At 40.1% G+C, this 23744-nt stretch overlaps 1 protein-coding gene across 6 annotated transcripts in view; it reads right to left on the reverse strand.

Moving 5' to 3' along the window:
* LOC150079291 (intermembrane lipid transfer protein VPS13D-like) overlaps window positions 1–23744 on the reverse strand; it is a 1618665-nt gene that overhangs the window by 1050613 nt on the left and 544308 nt on the right. The gene's annotated exons all lie outside the window — the stretch shown is intronic.

Raw genomic sequence — 23744 nt, forward strand, 5'->3', positions numbered from 1 at the left:
GATGTGTCTTATAAAATTCCAAATCTCCAAGTCATACGAACTTTCAATATCAAAGAAAACTGACAACTGGTGTTTGTTTCAAGAAAGCATCACAGATGAATATTTCCAGTGGGATTAAATGGCCAAGAGATTACCTGTTCCTTCAGAAGCCATACTGTGTCCGGAAAAGCAGATCATTAGCTTCAAACTACATAACACAAGCACTGATCACTCCTACAAGGACCTTACACAAGAGCTCGTTAGAACAAAGGGTTAGCAGCAAGCGGGTAGTATTTTTAAATACTACCCACTTGCTGGTCGTATTTAAAACTTCCTAGTTTCAGGAAGGCAAGGATGACTGCCAGGTTCAGAAACTGCTTTTTTAAATTGATTCTGTTGTACAAACAGAGCAGATGATTCATAGACTGTGAGGAAACATATTTAATCATCTCATACAAGAGTAGATAAGAAAACACAAATTGTATGCTTTCCTCCTCATACAGGTAACTATCCATATGACTTTTGAATTTATTCCAACTGTCAGCCTCAACTACCTGTGAAGGAAACTCATTCCAACTGGATAAAAGAAAACTTCCTACAATCTAGTCTGAACCTCTCCCCCTTTCATTTGAATTTATGCCACCGAGTTCTGATATACTCTATAACAGCAAAAACTCAACCTTTGTTCATTTTACTAAACCCTCTAAGAGCCTCATAAACCTCAATAAGGTCAGCTCTGAGGTGTCTGGTTGCCAAGCTCTATAAGCCCACATAATCAGTCTTGCCTCGTTTGTTTGTTATTTTGTTTTTAGGAGCATTAGAAATTGAGGCCATATTCCTCCGGGGGTATGCGGTGGTCATTCCCTGACCTTTCCGCCTCTTCCGTATTTGGTGGCCACGCGCTCGAGTCTTGCCTCGTACCGTCAACCTTTTGCAAATCTCACTATGCGAGTTGCTCATCTTTGGATCCTTTCAAGAAACTCAATGTCTTCTTTCAGATGAGGGCTCCATATCTGAAAACAGTATTATAGTCTTCCAATTGCCTTATACAGTGGACAATGACCTCAATACAGGATAATGTTCAATAAATCATTGATAGGACACCATGGACCATCTTGGATACATGTTTGATACTGTCACACATGGAAGACTGCTATACAAATTGGAGCAGTGTGGCATTGGGGGCAAATTAATGCTATGGATAAAGGAATGGTTGAGTGGAAGAATACAGAGAGTGGTAATCAATGGACACTGCTCTTTGTGGACTAATGTTATTAGTGCAGTTCCACAGGATTCAGTGGAACTCCACTAATAACATTAGTGGAGTTTAATAAATACAGAAAACAACTGTTTTCTGTATTTATTAATAATATTGATGAAGGTATATCAGGCTTAATACCTAAGTTTGCAGACGATACAATGGTTGACTTCGTTGTTAAGGACACTACATGCATATCTGAGAGATTGTCACAGACATTCTCTCAGATATGCCAGACAAGTTGTACTTGCTACCTGGGAGTCTAAAACGCTGATGGAACTGATATTCGGGTGACACTCAAGTCAAGTGGACAACATTTCGGCGAAGTCCGGACGGTCTGTGACAACCAAATCCTCTGCTTCCACCTTCACGATGGTGGGACTGTTAGTAATCCTGGGTATAACCTCCATGCACAAGCACACGGTGAGTGACCACTCAGGTGTGAACCAACGTAAGCAAGGGTCGAGGTGTGGCACCCACACCACATGGAGGAATGCCACCCCTCTATGTTACCAGGCAGTACTAGGTGGTAGATGACACTCATCAACCAGTGAAATACCACCACTTTGCTTATTAGAGGCTTGAAGTGGTGGAACCCATGTTTAATCTCTAGAGCTAAGTTCCGGTCGACCCTTCCCTATCTCTTCCATCAAGCAGTATGATTGATGACTTTTGAGGTTATGAACATCGTGGCAAGATCCAATATTCCTTACATTTCGAGTTTACAGCTCTAAAACCGTGTTCGCAGGCTGGCCGCTAGTTAGTACACCGGACCGAACCTATTGGTAACTCTCTAGGAGGCTTCCGGATCAGCTAGTGTATAATCTTGTTACCTCTACTCTGCCAGATAGTGACTGGAGGGAGTCCGAGTAGTGTGTATGCGGGGCATTATAGGAGCCACGTTATGTCAAGGATCTGGGTATATTCTTCCCACATGTACGCCATATCCAAAAATTTCATTACTTCATACAGCATGTCCCACCCACTTTTTCTTACTATTGAATACACCATGAATTGTCCAACTAATAGAGCAAGCTTATCTGCGAAAAGATCTAAACCTCCCAAGGACTTCCTAATTCATTTCACAAATATACATGGTCTCAATTCTAATATCAACGATGTGCATTTCCACTTGCAGTCTGCCAAACCCCATGTACTTTTTCTGACAGAATCTCAGTTATTGGTTGATTCAACTACTGCTCATCTCAGATGCCCAAATTATTCGCTGTATGATTCCTTTCGCCTCAAAGGTGGTACTTTTACAAATGTGTGCTGATATTCCCTGTCAGAGACTTGGAAATTTGGAATCTCCTCTCTTTGATCTTCTCTGGCTTAAAATCTCTGTACCTCATTGTGTCAAATTCATCTGTTGTCTCTACCGTTCTCCCAACTCCACTAATCACTTGGAGCTCTTTGACTTCCTCTGTTTGCAACTTGACTTTCTCCAGTCCAACTTTCCTAACAGTGAGGTAATTTTCCTTGGTGATTTTAAATGTTCACAACTCTAGCTGGCATCCGTTTTCTAGTCACACTAACCCAGCACGTCGAGATGCTAAGGTTTTGCAATTACTAATGACCCAGCACAGATTGTTCATTTACCTACAAGAATACCAGACAATCCTAATCATACAGCCAATACGCTTGATCTTTTTCTCACAAACAACCCTTTTAAGTACACGGTCGAAGTGAGAGGTCCTTTAGGATCACAACTTGGTGATTGTCTCTTCTCCAATGGAACCTTTATCTCATGGCTATTCCCAATCTCCTATTGTTTGGCATTACAAGAATGCAAAATGGGATGACCTGCGAGAATTCTTTTCTTATTTTCCTTGATCGGATTACTGTTTCAAAACTTCTGCTGTCAACGTTTGCTCAGATCGTGTCAGTGAAATTATTCTTGCAAGAATGGAATCCTTTACCCCACACTCCACTCTAAAATCTCGTCCTTTATCTAAACCTTGGTTTTCCAATAAATGTGCTAAGGCTGTCCAAGAGAAGAATGTTGCATATCGTAATTGGCTTGTTTCTAATTCTTCAGTTTCATTTCTGGTTACACCAAAGCTCGCAACAATTGTAAAGCAGTTATTAATCAGTCCAAACTAGAGTTTTAACAGGCTAAGAGTAGAAAACTTGCTTCTTGCCCTAATGGTAGCCCTAATCTTGCCAAAGCTATTGGCCGGAACTTTTGCCCATCTCTGCTCCCACCTCTGTCCAAACCAGATGGTTCTGTTGTCACTTCAGCCAAGGATAAAGCTGACCTGCTATCATCCCATTTTTCTTCCAGCTCATGTATTAATGATCTTGGTAAAACACCTCCCACCATTCCCAACACGCTCCGTTCAATGCCTCCTGTGGTCTTCAGTCAAAAGGATAGAAGGATTTTGATGAATCTTGATGCTAAGAAAGCTCCAGGTCCTGATGGTATTTGTCCACTTGTTCTCAAAACCTGTGCTCCTGAATGTACTCCTATTCTTTAATGCCTTTTTTCACTTTCTTATTCCAAAGGTGTTTTTCCTTCTGCTTGGAAATTTGCTCATATCCAGCCAGTTCCTAAAAAGGGTGACAAATCCCTCCCATCCAATCGTCCCATTGCAATTACTTCTACTCTTTCTAAAGTAATGGAGAAATCAATTAACCGCCAACTCTTAAACTACCTATAAACCTTCCGTCTGATCAACGATTGCCAGTATAGATTCCATCAGTGTCAATCCACTGGTGATATTCTGGCTTATGTTACCCATTTATGGACTAATTCAATGGAATGGTTTGGTAAAACACAAGTAGTTGCTCTTGACATCTTAAAGGCTTTCGATCGTGTTTGGCATAAAGGTCTTCTAAACAAGCTTCCATCTTATGGTTTGTCAACTGCTTTTAGTAATTGGTTATCCAGTTTTCTCTGTGATCGCTCACTGAGGGTGATGGTAGATGGCTCTCTGTCTTCTAACTTCTCCACCAATGCCGGTATCCACCAAGGTTCAGTTCTTTTCCCCACTCTTTTCCTCTTGTATATCAATGACCTTCTTCCATTGACTGGAAATCCTATCCATAGTTTTGCCGATTATAGCACATTGCATTCAACCTTCCATTTTGCGAAACCTTGTTCTGCTCAATCAGCTTCAACTTCTCGAAAATCTGCTACCAATTCCTTAAATGCCGATCTTCAGGAAATTCTCCAGTGGGGCAAAGACAACTTAGTTGATTTCAACCCTTATAAAACTCAGTCTTGTCTTATATCTTGCAAAAAGGATTCTTCTGCTCCTATGCTTATCTTTAGTGACACTCCGATTTCTAGGCAAAATGATATATCTCTTTTGGGGATTACCCTGACTTCTAATCTCTCTTGGCACAAGCACATTACAAATATTGCTTCCTCTGCATCTAAAAAACTTGGTTTTCTCTTTCGCTCTCGGCGTTACTTTTCTTCCAAACAGCTGCTCACTCTGTATAAATCGCAAATCCGCCCTGCCATGGAATATTGTTCCCACATCTGGGGTGGTGCCCCCAAAACCTCTCTCAGGCTTCTTGATTCCATTCAGAAGAGGGCAGTTAGGTTAATTAATGATTCATCTCTAACAGAGTCTCTCCACTCGCTTTCTCATAGATGCACTGTTTCTGCTGCATGCCTCTTCTACAGATACTTCCATGGGCACTGTTCTTCTGAATTGGCTTCTATAATTCCCGCTCTCTCTTTCAAAACAGTCCGAACACGTGCTGCCACCAGCCAACATCCATTTACTGTCCAACTTCAAACCCACAGAACCAACTTTTCATCTTCCTCATTTATTCATTCAACTGCCGTTTTCTGGAACAACCTTCCTTCATACATATTTCCTGAAAATTACAATCTACAGAAGTTCAAGTCCAATGTCAACAAATATCTTCTTTCGTCTTCTCAACCTTCAACCCAAGCATGGTACTAAATACTATAGGTTCTAATACCTCTCGTGTTTGGGATTCACATAAAAAAAAAAAAAAAAACTAATGACAGTCATAAGGCTACATTTGTATTGGCTGATTAAAGCCAACTTAGGTTTACCTAGGACAATTCACACAAGCACTACTGTTAAAGTCTACTGTCTTACTTTATTTTAAATCTGTTAGGGCCTCTGACTGCAGGGAACACTCCATGTCCTTTCAGTATATACAGAGAGGGTGAAAACAAAATTTACTCCAGACACACGTTAATATCAAGGAAAATTTTAATACATACTGCTAGGTCTAAATCATACATATCACCTTATAAGACAAATAAGAAAATACTCATCAGTTAACAGTTACATATAAAATACAGTCTCCCTGAATAACATGAACATTTCTACAACTATACTTTGCAAGAGGATTATTCACAGTTATTAAAAATTACTAGTACACACCAAATACAATTCAGACTACATATGCTTCTCAATATAAATTGAGAAACATATATAGTTTGAATTTCAATATCAATATTCTGCAATCTCAATATTAAACACCGCTCTCTAAAGAGTTAATATTTATCCTTTACAATAGTCTTATGAACACATTATTTCTCAGGAACACTGAATACCTTCAGGGAGTTCCAGTTGATACTAAAATCGTTCTTGCCCGAATAAATTTAGAGCAGGGAACATTATAAAGGAAAATTGGTAACTTACTTTCCTGGTCAAATTGCTAAAAATTAATCTGTTCTGGATATCTAAGGTCCCAACCTCTCACGTCTGATGTTACAGGATCCTATTTTCATGTTCCTTTTCCCCGAAAACCTTTTCTCCAGCAACCTTCGGCTTTATTTCCCAACTAGCGGATTTCCCTTCCTCACATTTTACGCCATTACTCCACAAAAACTCCCACTCATACAACTCCTTCTCTACATACCACCCGACACCTCTACACAACGAATAAGGGATGCTGAATATAGCTAAACTATATTATCCAAAAAAAATTTATACATATATTTTTTTTCATTACTAAGTAAGCCAGAGCTTACACAGTACACTACTGCAGCAGGATCTAGAAAAGTTGAGCAAATGGGCTGAGAGGTGGCAACTGAAGTTTAACACTGACAAATGTAAAGTACTACATATGGGTAGCAGTAACCGCAGAGTAACATATTAACTATGTGGTACTACACTCAGGGTGGTAGAGAATGAAAAGGACCTGGTGGTAATTGTGCAGTCAGATATGAAGTTTTCTGAGCAGTGCAGATGGTCTGCAAGAGTAGCTCATGGTGTCTTATCAATGATATTCAGGAATTTTTCTAGCAGAGAAAAGGAGGTGATTATCCCGTTGTGTAAGGCAATGGTCAGGCTGCACCTTGGCAGTGTATACAGGTCTGGAGGCCTCATTTTAGGAAGGATGTAGAGCTGTTGGAATGAGTACAGAGAAGGGCAACAAGATTAGTGAATGGAAAAAAGGGTTGCCCTTATGAAGAAAGGCTAAAGTTATGCAAATTACAGTGTGTGGAGACTATGCACCTGCGAGTTGATCTGATTGAGATGTAGAAGGCCTTGAATGGTTTGAGCAAACTCAATGTTCACAAGATTCTTCCTCTTGCCCAGATTAAACCCTGGCATGGTGCCGTGAAGGGTATTGTAAAGTCGTGGTATCTGTGAACCTTACAATAAAGACCATATTTATTATTAATCGCCCGAGGTGACAAATTCATATTGAGGAAAGACAGTTGTAGAATAGATGTGCAGGAAGTTGCTTTTAGCCAGCGGGTGGTCGATTTCTGAAACAATCTTCCACCTGTCGTTGCAGAAGAGGACAGCTTAAAGAAATTCAAAACAGAACTAGACAAACATTTAGAGCAAATGGATGGGTGAAATTGGAAGGGGTGTGTTTTTTTTTTTTTTTTTTTTTGGCTGATGCTGTATAAGCTTGCTTTCTTGAATCATATGCCTCTACTAATGCTAATGTTTACACTGATCAGGAAACTTCATATCTGCCTGTACTGTTTCTCCCAGATCCACCACTGTTTTTAATTCAATTCCACAAGTGTAAAATTTATTTTGTGTTTTCTATTCCCCTAGTGTAAGACTTTGCATTTTGCTGCATTAAAATATAGTATCAACTTTTCTGATCTTCCCTTCAGCCTTTTCAAGTCATCCTGAAGAAGTGCTGCTTGGCACTGATCATTAATGACTCTGCCAAACTTAATGTCATCTGCTAAGTTTGACATCTTGCCTTCTATCCCAACGGCGATATCATTTATGAAAATCAGAAACAACAGTGGTCCAAGAACTGATCTTAGGGTACCCCACTTCTGACTTGACACCAATCTAAAGAATATCCATTAAGTGCAAACCCTCTTCCTTCTGCCCTGCAGCCACCCAGCAATCCATCTTAGAATTTTTCCAGTATTCCCAACATGTTCCAGCCTACACAATACCCTCTCATGAGGAACAGAATCAAATCAAAGCCTAATAAGTTAGTTAAACATGATTCTCCCTTAACAAAACCATCTTGTTTGTTATTCAGAATGCCATATCTATCTAAACGCCCCTGGACTGCACTGTTAATCCATGCATCTAAGATTTTCCCTATTACTGAAGTCAGACTAACCAGTCTGTAGTTGCTAACATCACTCTTACAACTTCCTTTATGGTTGTTAGAGATATATTGACACTTCTCAAAGAAGTCCTCACAATTATATTAAATTGTTCAATACACTCCCTGGTGGCCTCAAAATCACTGGGAAGTTTTTCTAATAAACAGTCCCAAGAACAAACTTTCCTCAAAAGTTTTTCTTATAAAAAGTCATCCCTAATTTCATACGACTCAGTCTCACTTGCATAAGTCTCTTCTCAGCATGAAGGGTCAATTCATCAGTAAAGAAAGATGCAAAGTACTTGATCAGTTCATCCGAAACATCAGCTGGGTTGTCTTTTTGCTCAATGGTAATTTTGAGACTTGAAGAAATTTCAAAAGCAAAGGGATCACAAATCCAATACAACATTCATTTTTTTCCTGGAGATATATAATTGTATAGAAAAATTCTTCATTGGCATTGTTAGGTGGTTGGTAATGACACCCCTAAATTGTAAAATGTCAATATTATTGCTATTAACAAAATGAGAAAAACATGCAAACATTTCAGTATTATTATGCTCAAATCAGGTTTTTCAAAAGTTCAGCTTATTTTTGAAAGCTGCTGAGTATTAATATATTTGTTCCCTGTCCTTGAAAACTTAAATTTAAATCATTAAGTTTTTCAAATACTGTGCATATCAACAAGGCAGCTAAGTTTTCCAAGCCATTTTTTAATTGAAAACAATTGAACAAGGTTCTGATCTGTATCTGATAAAAGCAATAAAACTTCACGTTTGAGGACAAAAAGACGTTGCAACACTTTACCACTGGACAACCACCTCACTTTCATATAAAAAAGAAGCATTTCATAAGCAGATCCCATTTCATTACAAAGTATAGTGAAAAGTCTGCTATTTAAGCTTCTACTTTCAATAAAGTTGATCACACTTTTAGCATTAGCATTAGTAGAGGCATTTGATGCAAGAAAGCAAGCTTATGCAGCATCAGCCAAAAAAATAAATAAATAAAATAATAAATAAACAAAAAATAACCACTTCCACTTCACCCCTCTGTTCGTTCGAAATACCTGTCCAGCTGAGCCTTAAACTTATTTAGGCTATCAACTTCCATGACAAGGGATGGAAGTCTATTCCACCAACCAACCACCCGCTGGCTAAAGCCAAATTTCCTCATGTCTATCCTACATGTCTTTTCTCAATTTGAATTTATGCCCTCTGAGGGGACTCCACTAATAACATTAGCCCACGATGAGCAGTGTCCATTGATTATTCTGAGCAAGAGAAAGAATCCCATCAGCATTGAGCATGCTCAAACCATTCAAGGCTTTATACACCTCTATCAGATCACCTCGCTGGTGCCTAGTCCCCAGACACTGTAATTTGCAAAACTTAAGCCTTTCTTCATAAGAGCACCCCTTTGTTCCATTCACTAATTTTGTTGCCCTTCTCTGTACTCGTTCCAGCATCTCTACATCCTTCTTGAAATGAGGCCTCCAGACCTGTATACAGTCCTCTAGGTGTGGCCTGACCATTGCCTTATACAAGGGAATAATCACCTCCTTATCCCTGCTAGAAAAATTCCTATATATCATCGACAATACACCATGGGCTACTCTTGCAGCCCATCTGCACTGCTCAGAAAACTTCATATCTGCCTGCACAACCACCCCCAGGTCCCTTTCATTCTCTACCACTGTTAGTGTAGTACCCCAGAGTTGATACGTTGCTCTGGGTTTGCTGTTTCCCATATGTAGTACTTTACATTTGTCAATGTTAAACTTCATTTGCCACCTCTCAGCCCATCTGCTCAACCTTTCCAGATCCTGTTGCAGTAGCATAGTGTCAGTAGTGCCCTTGACAACCGTGCCAACCTTCGTATCGTCTGCAAACTTGGACATTAAGCTGGATATACCATCATCAATATCATTTATAAATACAGAAAACAATAATGGACCCAATACTGAACACTGAGGGACTCCACTAATAACATTAGCCCACGATGAGCAGTGTCCATTGATTACCACTCTCTGTCTTCTCCCCCTCAACCAACCCTTTATCCATAGCAGCAATTTGCTTCCAATGCCACACTGCTCCAATTTGTGCAGCAGTCTTCCATGTACAACAGAATCAAAAGCCTTTCTAAGATCCAAGTATATAATATCAAAGTTATTCCCTGCATCCAGTTCTTTTATGACTGCATCATAGTATCCAATCAAATTGGTCAGGCAAGACTTCCCCTTAACAAAACCATGTGTAACTGAAATCTTGTCTAGATGATCCTGCAGTGCTTCTTTAACCAGTGCCTCCATTAATTTTCCAGGAACAGAAGTTAAACGAACAGGTCTATAATTACTTGTGTAGCCCTTTGATCCTCCTTTGTCAATTGGGGGTCACATTTGCACATCTCCAGTCCATGGGTACTTCCCCTGAGTCCAAGGAAGCTCTCATAATTATGGCTAAGGGTTTGCTTACTTCCTTTGCTGTCTACTTTAATATAACTGGATAGATCCCATCCACCCCTGGTGCCTTTCTTGTGTTTATCTTCAACAATTTCTCCTCCACTTTACTCTCAGGCATTCCCTAGGGGAATGCCTGAGAGTAAAGTGACAGGCATACACCTCTGGCATTCCCCTCACTGAATAACTCCTCATGTGTGAATGTCAATGCAAAATATTCATTCAGTTTGTTAGCTACCTGAGCAGGGTCATCAACAGTTGACCCATCGATATCAAGTGGACCAATCTGATTCATCCCCTTCCTTCTAGAGTTACATAAGTAAAGAACTCTTTGCTGTTTTTCTTTGCATCCCTTGCCAAAGATTTCTCGTAATCTGCCTTGGCCTGCCTAACCTCCTTTGTAACTTGGTTACAGATCAGCTTACTACATCGTTCAAAACTTCATGCAAATCAGTTTGTATTTCCTTTGCTATTAATACTTTCCTGTGTGTAATGCAATGATTAAAAACTATACCTGGAGCAATTTCCTGTACTTTGCTTTTAAACCATTATTTTCTCCTGTTAATGCAGCCATCAGTATAAATCGCAACACAGTTGTTCCATGTTAGATTATTTGTTTGAAGGAAAATATTTATAACATCAAAACTCTTCTGGCCCATCATTCTTCCTTCCAAAGTGTTGCAAAATAGAAAATCCTCCTTGTAGCATTATCCAACATATACAGTAAGTTGAGCAAGATTTGAAATATCTGTGGATTCATTTAACTGTATTGCATAAATTGGACTTTCTCTCAACTGATTTAATAAATTGAATTTTATGTTGTTCGATAACTGTAATACACCTCGAAACTGTGTCTCTGGACAGAGGAATAGTTTTTAAATTGTTGCTATACTTTTCTCCATGCATAATTGAAATAATTTTTATTGCAGCAAGGAGAATGCATCAAATTACAAAGCAGAAAAAAGGATGGGTGCAGGTAGGGCCGACGGAACATGGTAAGCAAGCTGAAATTCAAAATTTTTATTATAATAATATTTAATAAAAGTATCTCAAGGGCACCAAATATATTTCTGTCTAGGGACACCAAAACCCTAGTGCCGCAGCTGCGTGCAACACACATGCTATGTATATTTACTGCTACTGCACATTCGCACCTCTGGCTTTTAGGCAATATAGTACAGGAATTTGAGAATTTGTACTGTAGGAAACACGAATTAAGAGCTAAAGGGATTACTATAAGGGATTAATTGAGTAGTACTTCATAGTACTACTCAGCATTTGATTAGTACTGAGAAGTAAGCATTAATACATACTGAGAAGTTGCACTAGTCAGCTGCTTTTTGTGTGTCCATAACCAGTGAGCAAATTAAGGTGATACGAATGAATCCTATTGTCTGACACAGTGGGCAGTAGGGTTCATTGGTATCTCATATCTCAGATTTAGTTTGAATAGCAAGGTCTCTACACCTACAGTATTTAAAAGTAATTTTAACAACAGGTTTTAAGCTTTTAGGTACACAAAAAATAAATTTATTTTAAAATTTCTGCGACCTTTTAATTTATCCCACGGCTCCTCTGGGGGTCGCATCCCACACTTTGCACACCATAGGTCTAGCATGCATTCATGACCTCTGTGAGTTTTGCTTTAAAGGTATTCCATAATTCAAGTGTATTCTCCCTCACTCTGCAATCCACCCAATTAATACATAACACACAGTGCCTTAAACTGTCAAAGTCCCCATTTCTAAAGTTAAAACCAGTGTCTTTACCTTTAAATACTCCAACGCCTTTCTTCATCTTTCCAAATGATGATTGCATGATCACTTCTTGACAATGGTTCCTGTACTTTAAGTCCTGTGATGTCATCTAATTGTGTGTAATGATGAGGTCAAGTCTCTTCTCAGCATGAAGGATATTCTCATCCCCTAGTATTATCTCTGACATGCTGGTAGTAATAATAATAATTTAGTTTATTTAGAAAAAAATTTTCCCCAACATAAGTTTCCCTCCCACTTATTCCAATCAATGCGAGTCAGACTGAATTCACCCAGAATGAGACATTTGCACTTGCTTGCTCATTCCATTTGTATGTAAAGACTCTCATCATATTCTTCACACTCTTTTGGTCTGTAGTAGACCAGAAGAGTGTGAAGAATATGATGAGAGTCTTCCACTCTCACTGTTCTTTTGCTTCCAACTAATTCACATCACACAAATTCTAAGTGGACAGATGTAACTTCAGGCACAGCAAAAGCTCTTTTCGTGCTCCGGCTGCTTTTGATAAGAAGCATGACCCCTCCACCTCTTCTACCTTCCCTATCTTTCTTAAATACATTATACATACCATAGTGGAACTCAACATACCAATTTCTGGGAGGCACCACGTTTCTATTAGTCCTATTATGTCAACATTAGTTGCCTGACAGGAGTTCAGATTCTGCCATTTTATTGACAACACTCCTGACATTCCTGTAGACACAGTTGAGACTAAGTAATTTTATATAGTAGTTTAAGTTATCAGGTTTGTTTTCCTAGCTTTATCCCCCTCCCCCATCTGAAATGTTGCAACCCTCAGAACATCTTACCAAAGTTGGCTGTTGTGGCAAACAAACAAGAATTCTTGAGGTGAGTACAAGCATTACCTAGACCCATATCATCAGATAAAAGTGGATCTAAATTACCCTTCTCCCTGCCCCACAACTAGCAGTTTCCTGACCCTTAGGGAATCCTCAATGACACTTGCAAAAATCCTTGGACCACTTTTGTTCAAATGAATACCATTTCTATAAAATTGATTCCTGCTACATACAAATGCAAGCCCCATTGGTAAAAATCTTCCCCCCATGAGCCTTGTAGATTTCCTCAAGTCTCAAGTTAATCCACAAGGCTTTCAAGCATATAGTCCTAACTACTGTGTACAGGCAGAACTGTAGACAAATACATGTTCTGACCTAACTCGTGGCATCCCCTCCAGCATTTTCCAGCATAATCCTCTATTTCTCCAACAGATGGTCAGGTCATTTCTGTTTAATACTGTTAATCCCCACATGAATAATAATACTTTCTTTACCTCCCTTAAAATCTGACAATCTGTTGGTAACATCATCATTGTTGCTCCTGCCAAACACACTCTGGTTCTAGACCACCTATCTTTATTACAAAAAATTTTACCCATTTCCCTGACAACAGTCACCCAATAAAACTAGAACACCTTCAACCAGAGCAGTCTACGATTGGTTATTCTTTTCTGGGATCCGAATTGGGGATGCATCATTTGGCAGGTCAGGAGATACTTGAGTCCCTGACAAGCTCCCAGTTACATTTGTTTCTAGGGCAAGTGCTTGTTTCTTCGGTGACTCAAATTCTTCAAATAATGCACAAAGTTGTAATTTGAGATCTGAACATTCTTTACATTGGGTGCAAAGAAAACAATTACCAGTAAAGCTAGGTTTGTCCACTAGACCAACCATAGAATATGTGCCACAAGCTATACAAATGACTCACATTTGAAGTGCCCACAAACATTTCCACCTGGGTTACAATACCCTTGGACTTTGCATTGTAAGTGGACCTTGTAGCAGCCATTATTAAGGTAAATTCTGAACTTTACAAAGTTACAAAATTTAAATATATGATATACTACAGAATTTAAATTAGCACACTATTACAGAAATGAAATTGTTGACAAAACTTTTTTCTAAGTATACCATAGGTAGTTATTCCTAATTTGTAACATGCCATTCAGAGCACATCAACCACACCTGTTTTTCCTTAGCTTCTAACTGTGTACTGTTTACTGGCTACCCCCATGGCTGAACTGACTTTATTATAGATACTGCAATACTAATTTTGGCTGAATTAGTTTTGCACTGTGGACTGTTCTGGTGTATAAATTAATGTTTTTTCCCCAAATCATTAATCTCTCTCTCTGCCTGCATGGTACTGATAACTATTGGTCTATCCTTCTGTTTCTATCCTTCCCTCCCACATGGGGCACAAGACATTACTGTGGATGAAGTAATGGTCCTGACCACAAGTGATAACCTCCAGGGCTGTTTGTTGTTTGGTTTTTAGGAGCATTAGCAACTAAGGCCATATTGCTCTGGGGATATGTGGTGGTCATTCCCTGACCTTTCCGCATCCTCTGTATTTGGTGGTCACGGGCTCGAACCCAGTTCTAATCAAGAAGCATGTGATATGCACTGTTGCTCCAGCCCACCTGGCTATGGAGGTGCCCACCTCCAGGGCCGGGAAGTTTTGGAAGAGGGCCCTCCAGATCCCTGCTCTGCTAAGTTAAAGCTAATCAATATATCAGAATTATCTCAGCAGTCTACAGCCCTACAGTATGCTGGCAGAATACATCAAGTAGAGAATATCTACTGTAATAAGGAAAGGGATGAGCCCTCTATTGAGAGATGTCTTGGCTCGCACACACTAAAACAGAAGGAAAAAACTAAGAAAATTAAAATTCTCAAAAATAATTAAAATTGACAATCAGAGTCAGGTCCTCCCAAAAAAATCACCAGAAGTTCTAGAAACAGACATTTCATCTGACACTACTAGAGCTCGCCTTGGCACGAACTCAATTGTTCTGTCAGAGTGTTTTTTGCTGTTTAGCAGTGGAGAAGACAAAAATCTCAAAAGAGGTTGTTGTCGCGATCACTTGTGCCTGGAGGTTATTAGAGCGGACACTGTGCAAAGTTATCTTGTGACCTCCTCTGACCGTTTGGTCGTCCTGGAGTATACACAGAAAATTTATATATTTACTTAATATAGGTAAAACCTTTGCTTCATTCGATTCTTGCAGCCATTGTTTTTGTATAGAGAGTGGCAGGGAATTCAAAATTTTAATTGTAATAAATAGGTAGATCTAACGTAAAATTAGATAGCATAATACATATCACTGCATTTAGGATTTTATTATATAGTGTAGTATTGATAATTAATTAATTTAATCGATCTTATTAATTTTTAATATCATGCCCCAGACTATGATGACTGCGACTATGTGCCTGCAGCAAAGCAACAGGCACATAGTCGCAGGAGTGCTGTGATTCAGGGTAGAACTGAGGGGGGGGGCGATTCTCCAATGCATCACAGCCTAAAAAAATGTGCAACTTGGGAAATGTTTGCCGAACTCTCTGGAACAGAACATGATCTAGCCAAGGAGGATGTCTTTGTGTGTGCTAGAGAGTGTCTAGAAATTAGGTGCCGACTCAGTGTTCTGATGGCTGTCTGTGAGAGCTTGAGGTGTATGGTTGATGCCCTAGAAAAAATTAATGAGGGGGCCCATCAAGCTCTCAGCTGCCCAACTCACTCTTGTGCATCAGGCAGCACAGCGGAAATCTCCAAGGCAGAATGCACTGGTCCCACAGGAGTTAGTTATTGTCAGTGACTTTTACACAATATATTACCTGACAGGGAGACAGGTAATATATTGTGTAAAAAGGATAGACGGAATAGGACCAGGCTATGTCTCCCAGGTGCAAAAGTTGATGATGTTGTTGAGCAGATATCTTTTAAGGGCACAAAGGGTTATGTTGTACGCGTTGGCACTAATGCCATTAAGAGTAGGAGATCTTCAGATTTACTTAACTTAACAAATACAGGTCAATGTTGAAAAAAAGTCATGAGTTAGGGTTAAATTTGAAAGTGTCAGCAATTCTGCCCATACGCGATAGGAGGGAGTATATGATGAGAGCCTTGTCAATCACTTTGGCCCTGGAGCGATTGTGCAAGGTTCATGGGGTAGAATTTCTCTCAGTGTGGTCTGTGCTTGTTAACAGGAGAGACTTCTTTTACAGGGATGGGATACACTTAAATAGAAGGGGTGTAAGAGTGTTTGCTGATGCTAATGAGGCATTGCTAGGTGGGTCGGAAAACTGCTAGCATGGGGGGATTCACAGACTAAAAGGTTAAAAGTAGCCACAGGTAGAGGTGAAGGTGATTCTTGCACTACTTCTATTAGAATGAGCAGTGGCATGGAAGGTGGGGGTGTTGGGGGTTTCAGGCACTGATGGCAGTCATCTTGAAACAAATAAATACATGGGCTGTGTTAGGGTAACTAAGAATACATGCATGTATACTTGCATGTACACCAATGCTAGAAGTATAGAAAATAAATTTGATGAATTTGAAGTACTGGTCAAGACCTCAATGGTGGATATTGTTGGGATATCAGAGAAGTGGTGTCACACAGATATTAGGAATGTTAAATTGGAATTTGGGGAGTACAATATGTACAGAAAGGATAGACAGGATAGGAAAGGAGGAGGGGTTATGCTGTTAATTAAGAAAAACAAAATCTAAGGAAGTGCATCCAGTTGACAAAGATGGACAGTGCAATGTTTTCATTATTATTATCATCATTAGCTATAAGGTGCAAGGAAGCCTGAGGCTTTTGCTGCACCAGCCAAAAAAAAAAAAAATATCCTGAGTTACCGACAGATAGAGAGAGTCAGAAGGAGAAGGAAATCACCAAGAAAGAGGAGAATAATGATATCCAGCTCAGGATCCTGGGTGTGCCAAGCCATAGTCAGTTTGCTGTGACATAAGCAATGGGAAAGCAAAAATAAGACTAGGAATGTGTTATAGGCCTAATGCATGGGGGGTTCCAAGGGTATGTGGTGCCTGGATGCTAATTGAAATTTGGCAATCCCATTTTAAAATTTCCTTCCTATGTGTATGTAAGTTTCAGGTCTTCAGGTGCCCCTTGAAAGTTGGTGCCCAGTTGCAGTGCACCTCTTTCACCCTGGGAACGGCCTGTCCCTGCCCTAATGAGTACAATGATCAATTATACAGAGAAATTAGAGTGGGTCAGTAAATCAGAATGTCTTATAATGGGAGATTATAACTTCCCAGATATTGACTGGAACTTGTGTTCACTCACACACTAGCAAGCCTTTTGGGGATTTACTGGATGATTGTTTTCTGCAGCAGCATTTGAGAGGCAATCAGAGAGGGCTAGACAACTGTGTCAGAGAATAACCAAAACCAGTGAGGTGTTGGACGACCATGGCTCATTGATGCTCAAGGTGAGTGAAGGCTCTCCCAGATGGTACATGGCAACAGAAGGGTGACTGTGGAGCAACTAGTCGGTAATTGGAATGCTGGTGACGGGAGTAATGTGTCACGATATACAATACATTGAACCCTGCTGAAGATGGGTCTGTGTAGCACAGGCCGCTCCAAGTGCCCATGCTAACCATGGTTCACCAGTGACAGCGTCTACAATGGGCACGAGAGCATCGAAACTGGACCTTGAGTGATTGGAAGAAGGTCTTCTGGTCCAATGAATCACATTTCCTGTTGCACCATATGAACGGCCGGGTACGTTTAAGTCATTTACCTGGGGAAGTGATAGCTCCTGGATGCACCGTGGGATGAACCCAAGCCGGTGGCGTCATGCTTTGGGCAATGTTCTGCCGGGATGTCCTGGGTCCAGTCATCCATGTGCCGGACACTAACGTCTATCACCTACCTAAACATTATGTGGAGATGATCAGACCTAACCATCAGTGGTCGAGATGTGTGAAAAGTTCGCTCTGCCGAAAAGTTTTTATATTTCAAGAAATATTGGGATTTAATGCAGAAGAAAGATGTTAGATGAAAGGATGAAAATCTGGACAATCAGGTGAAATTTTAGGACTCTAGAGGCATTAATTTTAGAAATACCAGTGATTTTGTAAGTCACCATGTAAACCTATGTGATTCTTATACAGGGTGATTCACTACCAGCGAGACAAACTTGCAGGAGGTGTGGGGGGGACAAAGCCAAATCGGAATCACATAGCATTGCAGGGTCCGAAATGCCTTCGTCATGCGGTAGAGGACGTTGAACGGGAGGTCGCGTGATCAGCGATCCCGATGGAAGTCAGCATTTGCGAACCATTTCTGTTGAAGAAACCAAGTAGCAAAAGTCCTCCAGAGTGGATAATCCGCAGGCTCCGATGATTGGACGCATTGCAGATGGTATGAACTCATTTGGTTTGTTGACAGTATCCTCCATACAGTGGATTGGGAAATACCCAATCGTTGGCCTATCGCTCGAGTACTCGTACTCGGATTGCCTTCTTCAAGACATAGGACATTCTCCTCATTGTCTGGCATCCTCATCATTCGCTCTCGATTCATGGTACCACTCATAAAACAACCAGTCTCACGTAACCTTCTGTGCACACGTACGAAAACCGTATGATTAGGAGCACGCCTGTGCAGGAAACGTTCCTAGTACAAGCACAGAGCGGCGCGTCTGTTAGTGTCCGCAGCTCCATATGCGAGGTGCATGTCAGCCAGTTCAACGTTTGAATACTCGTCCATCCTACTGCCTCGGGAACCGGTTCGCAAATGCTGACTTCCAGCAGGATCGCTGTTCACGCAACCTCCCATTCAACGTCCTCTACCGCATGACAAAGGCATTTCGGACCCTGCAATGCTATGTGATTCCGATTCGTCTTTGTGCCCCCTACACCCCCTGCAAGTTTGTCGCACTGGTAGTGAATCACCCTGTATGCAGTGCTATTGTAACAGTATGCTTGCCTATACTTCAACATGAATATTATTGATGTGTTTAGTTTTGCTGAAGTTGAACCTCTAGTATGTTAAAATAGCTTATTTATGGGCTTAATATAACTTCTAACCATTGTATACTTAAAATTTTACTATTCTAATACCTCAAATATACTACAAGATGTATTTTTACTTGTTCCCGCACGTGTTCCCAATCTGATGCTTGAGGTAACAATAGTGATGCCATATTGGCTGCCATCTTGGATCGGAAATGATTAAGGACAAAGTCTAAAGTTATAATGCAGATAAAATCAATTCTGGTATTGATACATGCTCCAAATAACAACTGTTAACCCCTACAATATATATATTTATTTATTTGTTATTATTTCTTTTTTTTTTTTTTATAAAATTTTTAACCTTCTTAGGTTGATTTTAGCACTTCCACCCCCAGTGGAAGTGGTCGTAACCATCACCATGACGCCATCGTAAATTTAACGCCAGAAAATTAACCAAAAATTGGCAAATTTTTTAGGAGATTACATGAATTGAAATTCGGGCCCTGATACCTAATTTTAAAGGAAAAGGATCCCTCTATTAAAGTAAACCCTTCCTAAAAGTCTATTTTCAATATAAGAGAAAATATTAATATCAAAACATGGCCCTAGTTCAACCACATGAAATGGCATATAATACAGAATACTTGCAATACTCATGTGTTAATATACACAAATAGTGCATTACTTTTCTAGATAAATGTTTAATTATGACTCCCACTATATATGATTTTATCGTAACCTTAAGAATTGTGGCTTGTTATAGTATGGCAGCTTAAACTGCCCAGCGGTCAGCAGTACTGAGGGGAGGGGGGGGAACTAAGATTGGACACTTCCATGTCACCCAAAAAATCCCGCAACCACCCAAATGGGTGGTTGCGGGATTCTACCCCCCCCCTCTAGCACTGCGGACTGCCTAATCTTTTGAACTTTTTTTTTTTCTTTTCTTTTGTTAGTTGTTGACGCATCAGCTTCTGTGGCCATAATGCACCTCACAAAGTTTTTGCATTTTACTGTGATCCAAGCCCGAGGCGGGATTCAAACCTGCGATCTTTGGGTTGCCAGGCAGGCACTTTACCCAACTATGAGGAATGGGAAATGCCCGGGGCAAGATCCTGAAGAGGGCATGGAAAGTGGCCCCCTGCACGATATACAAAGCGACCTCAACTCCTGTCTCCTTTCTGGCACCTTCCCCAGGACCTGGAATACCTCAAAATCATCCTTAAACATCCCGACAAACCTCAGCAGGACTCTACTTTATACCATCCGATTGCTCTCCTCCCGGTCATGGACAAAGTTCTGGAAAAGGTCATTGCAGCCAGACTGATTCACACCTACAAAACAAAAGGCCTATACTCATCAAAGCAGTATGGATTCACCCTCGGGCGCAGCACAGAAGATGCCATCTCAGAATTGATTGCCACAAGAGATAACTCTAACAGCAAGTACAGTCTGTCCTCGTATAGCACGATAGTTGTGTTCCTAGAAACCCTCGTACAATGCAAAATCGTGCAATATAAACAACAGGCCCTATGGGAAAAGTGGGGTTAGGTGCCGACCACCCAAGATTGAACACACATTTTGAACCAAAACATTACCAAACACAATAAATAATCGGGTAATTTTAATCGTTATAAAATACTTACGTATTTTATAACGATTAAAATACATAATAAAAAATATAATATATTTTTTATTATAATATAATAAATAATAAAAAATAAATATTTTTTTATTATATTATAATAAAGTATTTTTAGTATTTTTTAATACTAAAAAAGTATTTTTTACGAATAAAATACGTATTTTATTCGTAAAAAATGTATTATATTAAATAAAATAGTCGTAATAAAATACTTACGTATTTTATAATATGTAAGTATAAATTATAATACGTAAGTCGTAATAAAATGCTTACGTATTTTATTACGACTATTACGTAATAAAATATTGCTACTGCTTTTGCTTCTATTGTAAACCAACTTGTTTTTTGTTTGATTTTCTATCCAAACAGATGACAGCCGTTCCATCTCTTCCAATTCTTGTCTTAATCTAATGGATTTTAATTACACTTTGAGTTATTCCCGCTATGAAAGTTGTTTTTATTTTCTCCGCATTCTTTGTAATTCTCGGCGTTGCCTCATTTAGGTCTGTAGCACGTGCAACATCACATGGCCTTTCATTTCGCTCAAAGCGTTCCGCAATTTCATATTTTTTTTCTCTATCGACAGAGGCGGACTGGCCATAAGCCTTACCCGGGAAATCCCGGTGGGCCAGAGGCTGGTGTGATTTTGGCCATAAACCGTAGTATGAGGCCACTATAAATTTTCCCGGGTAAGAATTTTTGACCCAGTCCACCTCTGTTTATCGTTATTGCTTTTTTTTTTCTCTCTCTCTCTCTCTCTCTCAATGTGCAGTGTCTTCGCCAGGACGCTTCCTTTTTACACCTTTTAAGTATTTTACTAATTTTTAGGGAATAAAGCGCAATTACGAAACGAGGAGGCACGCTTAATACACATAAACAAAGCTGTGCGCGTATAGCAACTGAATAAACAACACCGTAAAGGCCGAGATACACTATTAACACCCCACATTTTACTAAAGCACATTTCTGGGGGTTACTACCATAAAACAATAAAAACAATTTTCAGTTTCGTTTCTGCTAGTGGAATCTGTTATAAACTGGTAGTAAACTCGATCTAATTGCATTTGCGATTATACCGATAGCTGGAATTGTGTTGGTTTTTACGTTATTATGGTGAAATGTGTTTCCCCTTCACTGATATAAAATACATAAATACATTTTCAGAATCTTCTTCATTCCTATCGTGTTGCGTTCGGTTGGGGTGATTCCGCGTTCGACTGCCATTTCTTGTAAACACAAAGGCGAATTGTGCATAAGCGAATTCGGTTCGTGTTATATAAGATAACGTTCCCCTATTTATAAATCGTGTATGATCGAATTCATGTAATGTAAACACGTGTTATACGAGGACCGACTGTACCTCCTAGCTACCTTCGTGGACTTTGCAGGGGCCTTTGACACACTCTGGTGGCAGAGCACCCTCGCGAGGTTCAGGGAAGCCGCCATTTCTGCTCCACTTTTCTCCTTGCTTTCTGATTACTTCTGTGACCGGGAAGTGATGGTTCAGAGAAGTGCTAAGGAAATCAGAAGAAAAATCACAAGGGAATGCCCACAAGCTCAGTCTTGGGCCCACTCTGTTGGAACCACTCTGCTGTTTTCGACACGTGGTTACATAAGACCTTCCAATCAACAACATTAATAGCTTTAGCAGACGACCTCACTATTGTCATGGCCGGCAACTCCAGGAGGGAGACAGAAAATAATGCAAACCAAATCCTAGAAGAGCTTGCCACATGGGCAGATAAACACAAATTGAATGTATCCACAAAAAAACAACACAAATGCTGATCAAGGGGAAACTGAATAGAGAGCGCCCACCACTCGTCAAGTACAAAGATCAAAGAATCAAATATACACAAATTAGATACCTAGACATGTTGGATGAAACGCTCAGCTTCCTCCCACACATGAAATACTTAAGAAAGAAGACTAAGACCTTCCTGATGGCCCTCAAGCAAATAACCAGAAGAGAACGGGGCCTAAAAGCCCACACGCTAAGGTTATATTATAACTGTGTTTTCCTTTCTATTCTTACTTACGGAGCGGGTGCATGAGGATATAGAGCAAACAAGGTGATAATAACCAAACATCTGGAACAAGCACAAAGACTGGCACTCTTAACCATGTCAAGGGCATGCCGAACAACTTCGACAATGGCATTACAAGCTCTATTATGGAAAATGCCAGCAAATCTAGAAGTACAATTCAGATACCTGAAGTACAGAATAACAAAGGAATACTCATGACATCACAGTTGACCTGCAGGCTGAAAAGAAAACGGAAATAGCAAGAATAAGGAATGTGATGAGGGAGAAATGGCAAAACACCTGGACAACCACGGAAGAGGAAGCAACAACAAGACAATACACCCTGATTGTGCAAGAGCTAATCAAGAAGGAAAAATTATGGCTTGTGCCAGGCCTATATGCCTCATTCCTAATGACAGGCCATGGCAGTATAAACACCAAATTTACCAACTGGGCCTAACAGAGACACCACAATGTCACTGTAGTGAGTCTGAAACTGCTGACCATATGCTCAACGATTGTCATTGTTACCAGGATCTACGGTAGGAGCTCTCCTCCTTAGTAGACTCCACAGCACCAATTGACAAGGCAAAGCTCACAAAAAGCGAGGACAATTTCAAGGCCTTCAACACCTTCGTGACTAAGGCCTTTAAGAGAAGAAAGTCCATTAGGAGAGAGGACAACCGGATTTGACAAATAACTACCAACCTTGAACCTGACTGAAGACAACAAACTTTCCTCTCTCTCTCACCACACTGAGTGAGAGATATTTTATCCTTACTAAAACTCTTGTCACTTCTTCTTAGGGCAGTCCTACCCTTGGATTTCCCCTTCTATCACTCTTCCTTACTTCTCCCTAAATTGAGTGCCCCTGAATCTTTCAGGGACACTCAGCCAGATGACAGTAGAACCCGGCACGCCTCCTTGTGGCAGGAATGGTGGGCAGAGACTTCATTTCTCTGCCCACCACTTGCATTGTTGCCAGCTGGAGAAAAAAAAAGAAGTCCTATAAACAAGAAGACATGAAGTGACTAATGGGGGGAATTCCAGGCTCCGCTCAGGCAACCCAAACACACACACCTAAACATAACTACCAACCTTGACCCTGACTGAAGACAACAGACTTTCCTTCCTCTCTCTCTCTCTCTCTCTCTCTCTCTCTCTCTCTCTCACACACACACACACACACACACACACACACACACACACACACACACACCACCCTGAGTGAGAGATATTTTATCCTTAATAAAATTCTCATCACTTCTTCTTGGGGGGGGCTACT

This window comes from Mastigoproctus giganteus, chromosome 10 (genome assembly GCF_048544385.1).
Source record: "Mastigoproctus giganteus isolate SK-2022 chromosome 10, ASM4854438v1, whole genome shotgun sequence".
NCBI lineage: Eukaryota > Metazoa > Arthropoda > Arachnida > Uropygi > Thelyphonidae > Mastigoproctus > Mastigoproctus giganteus.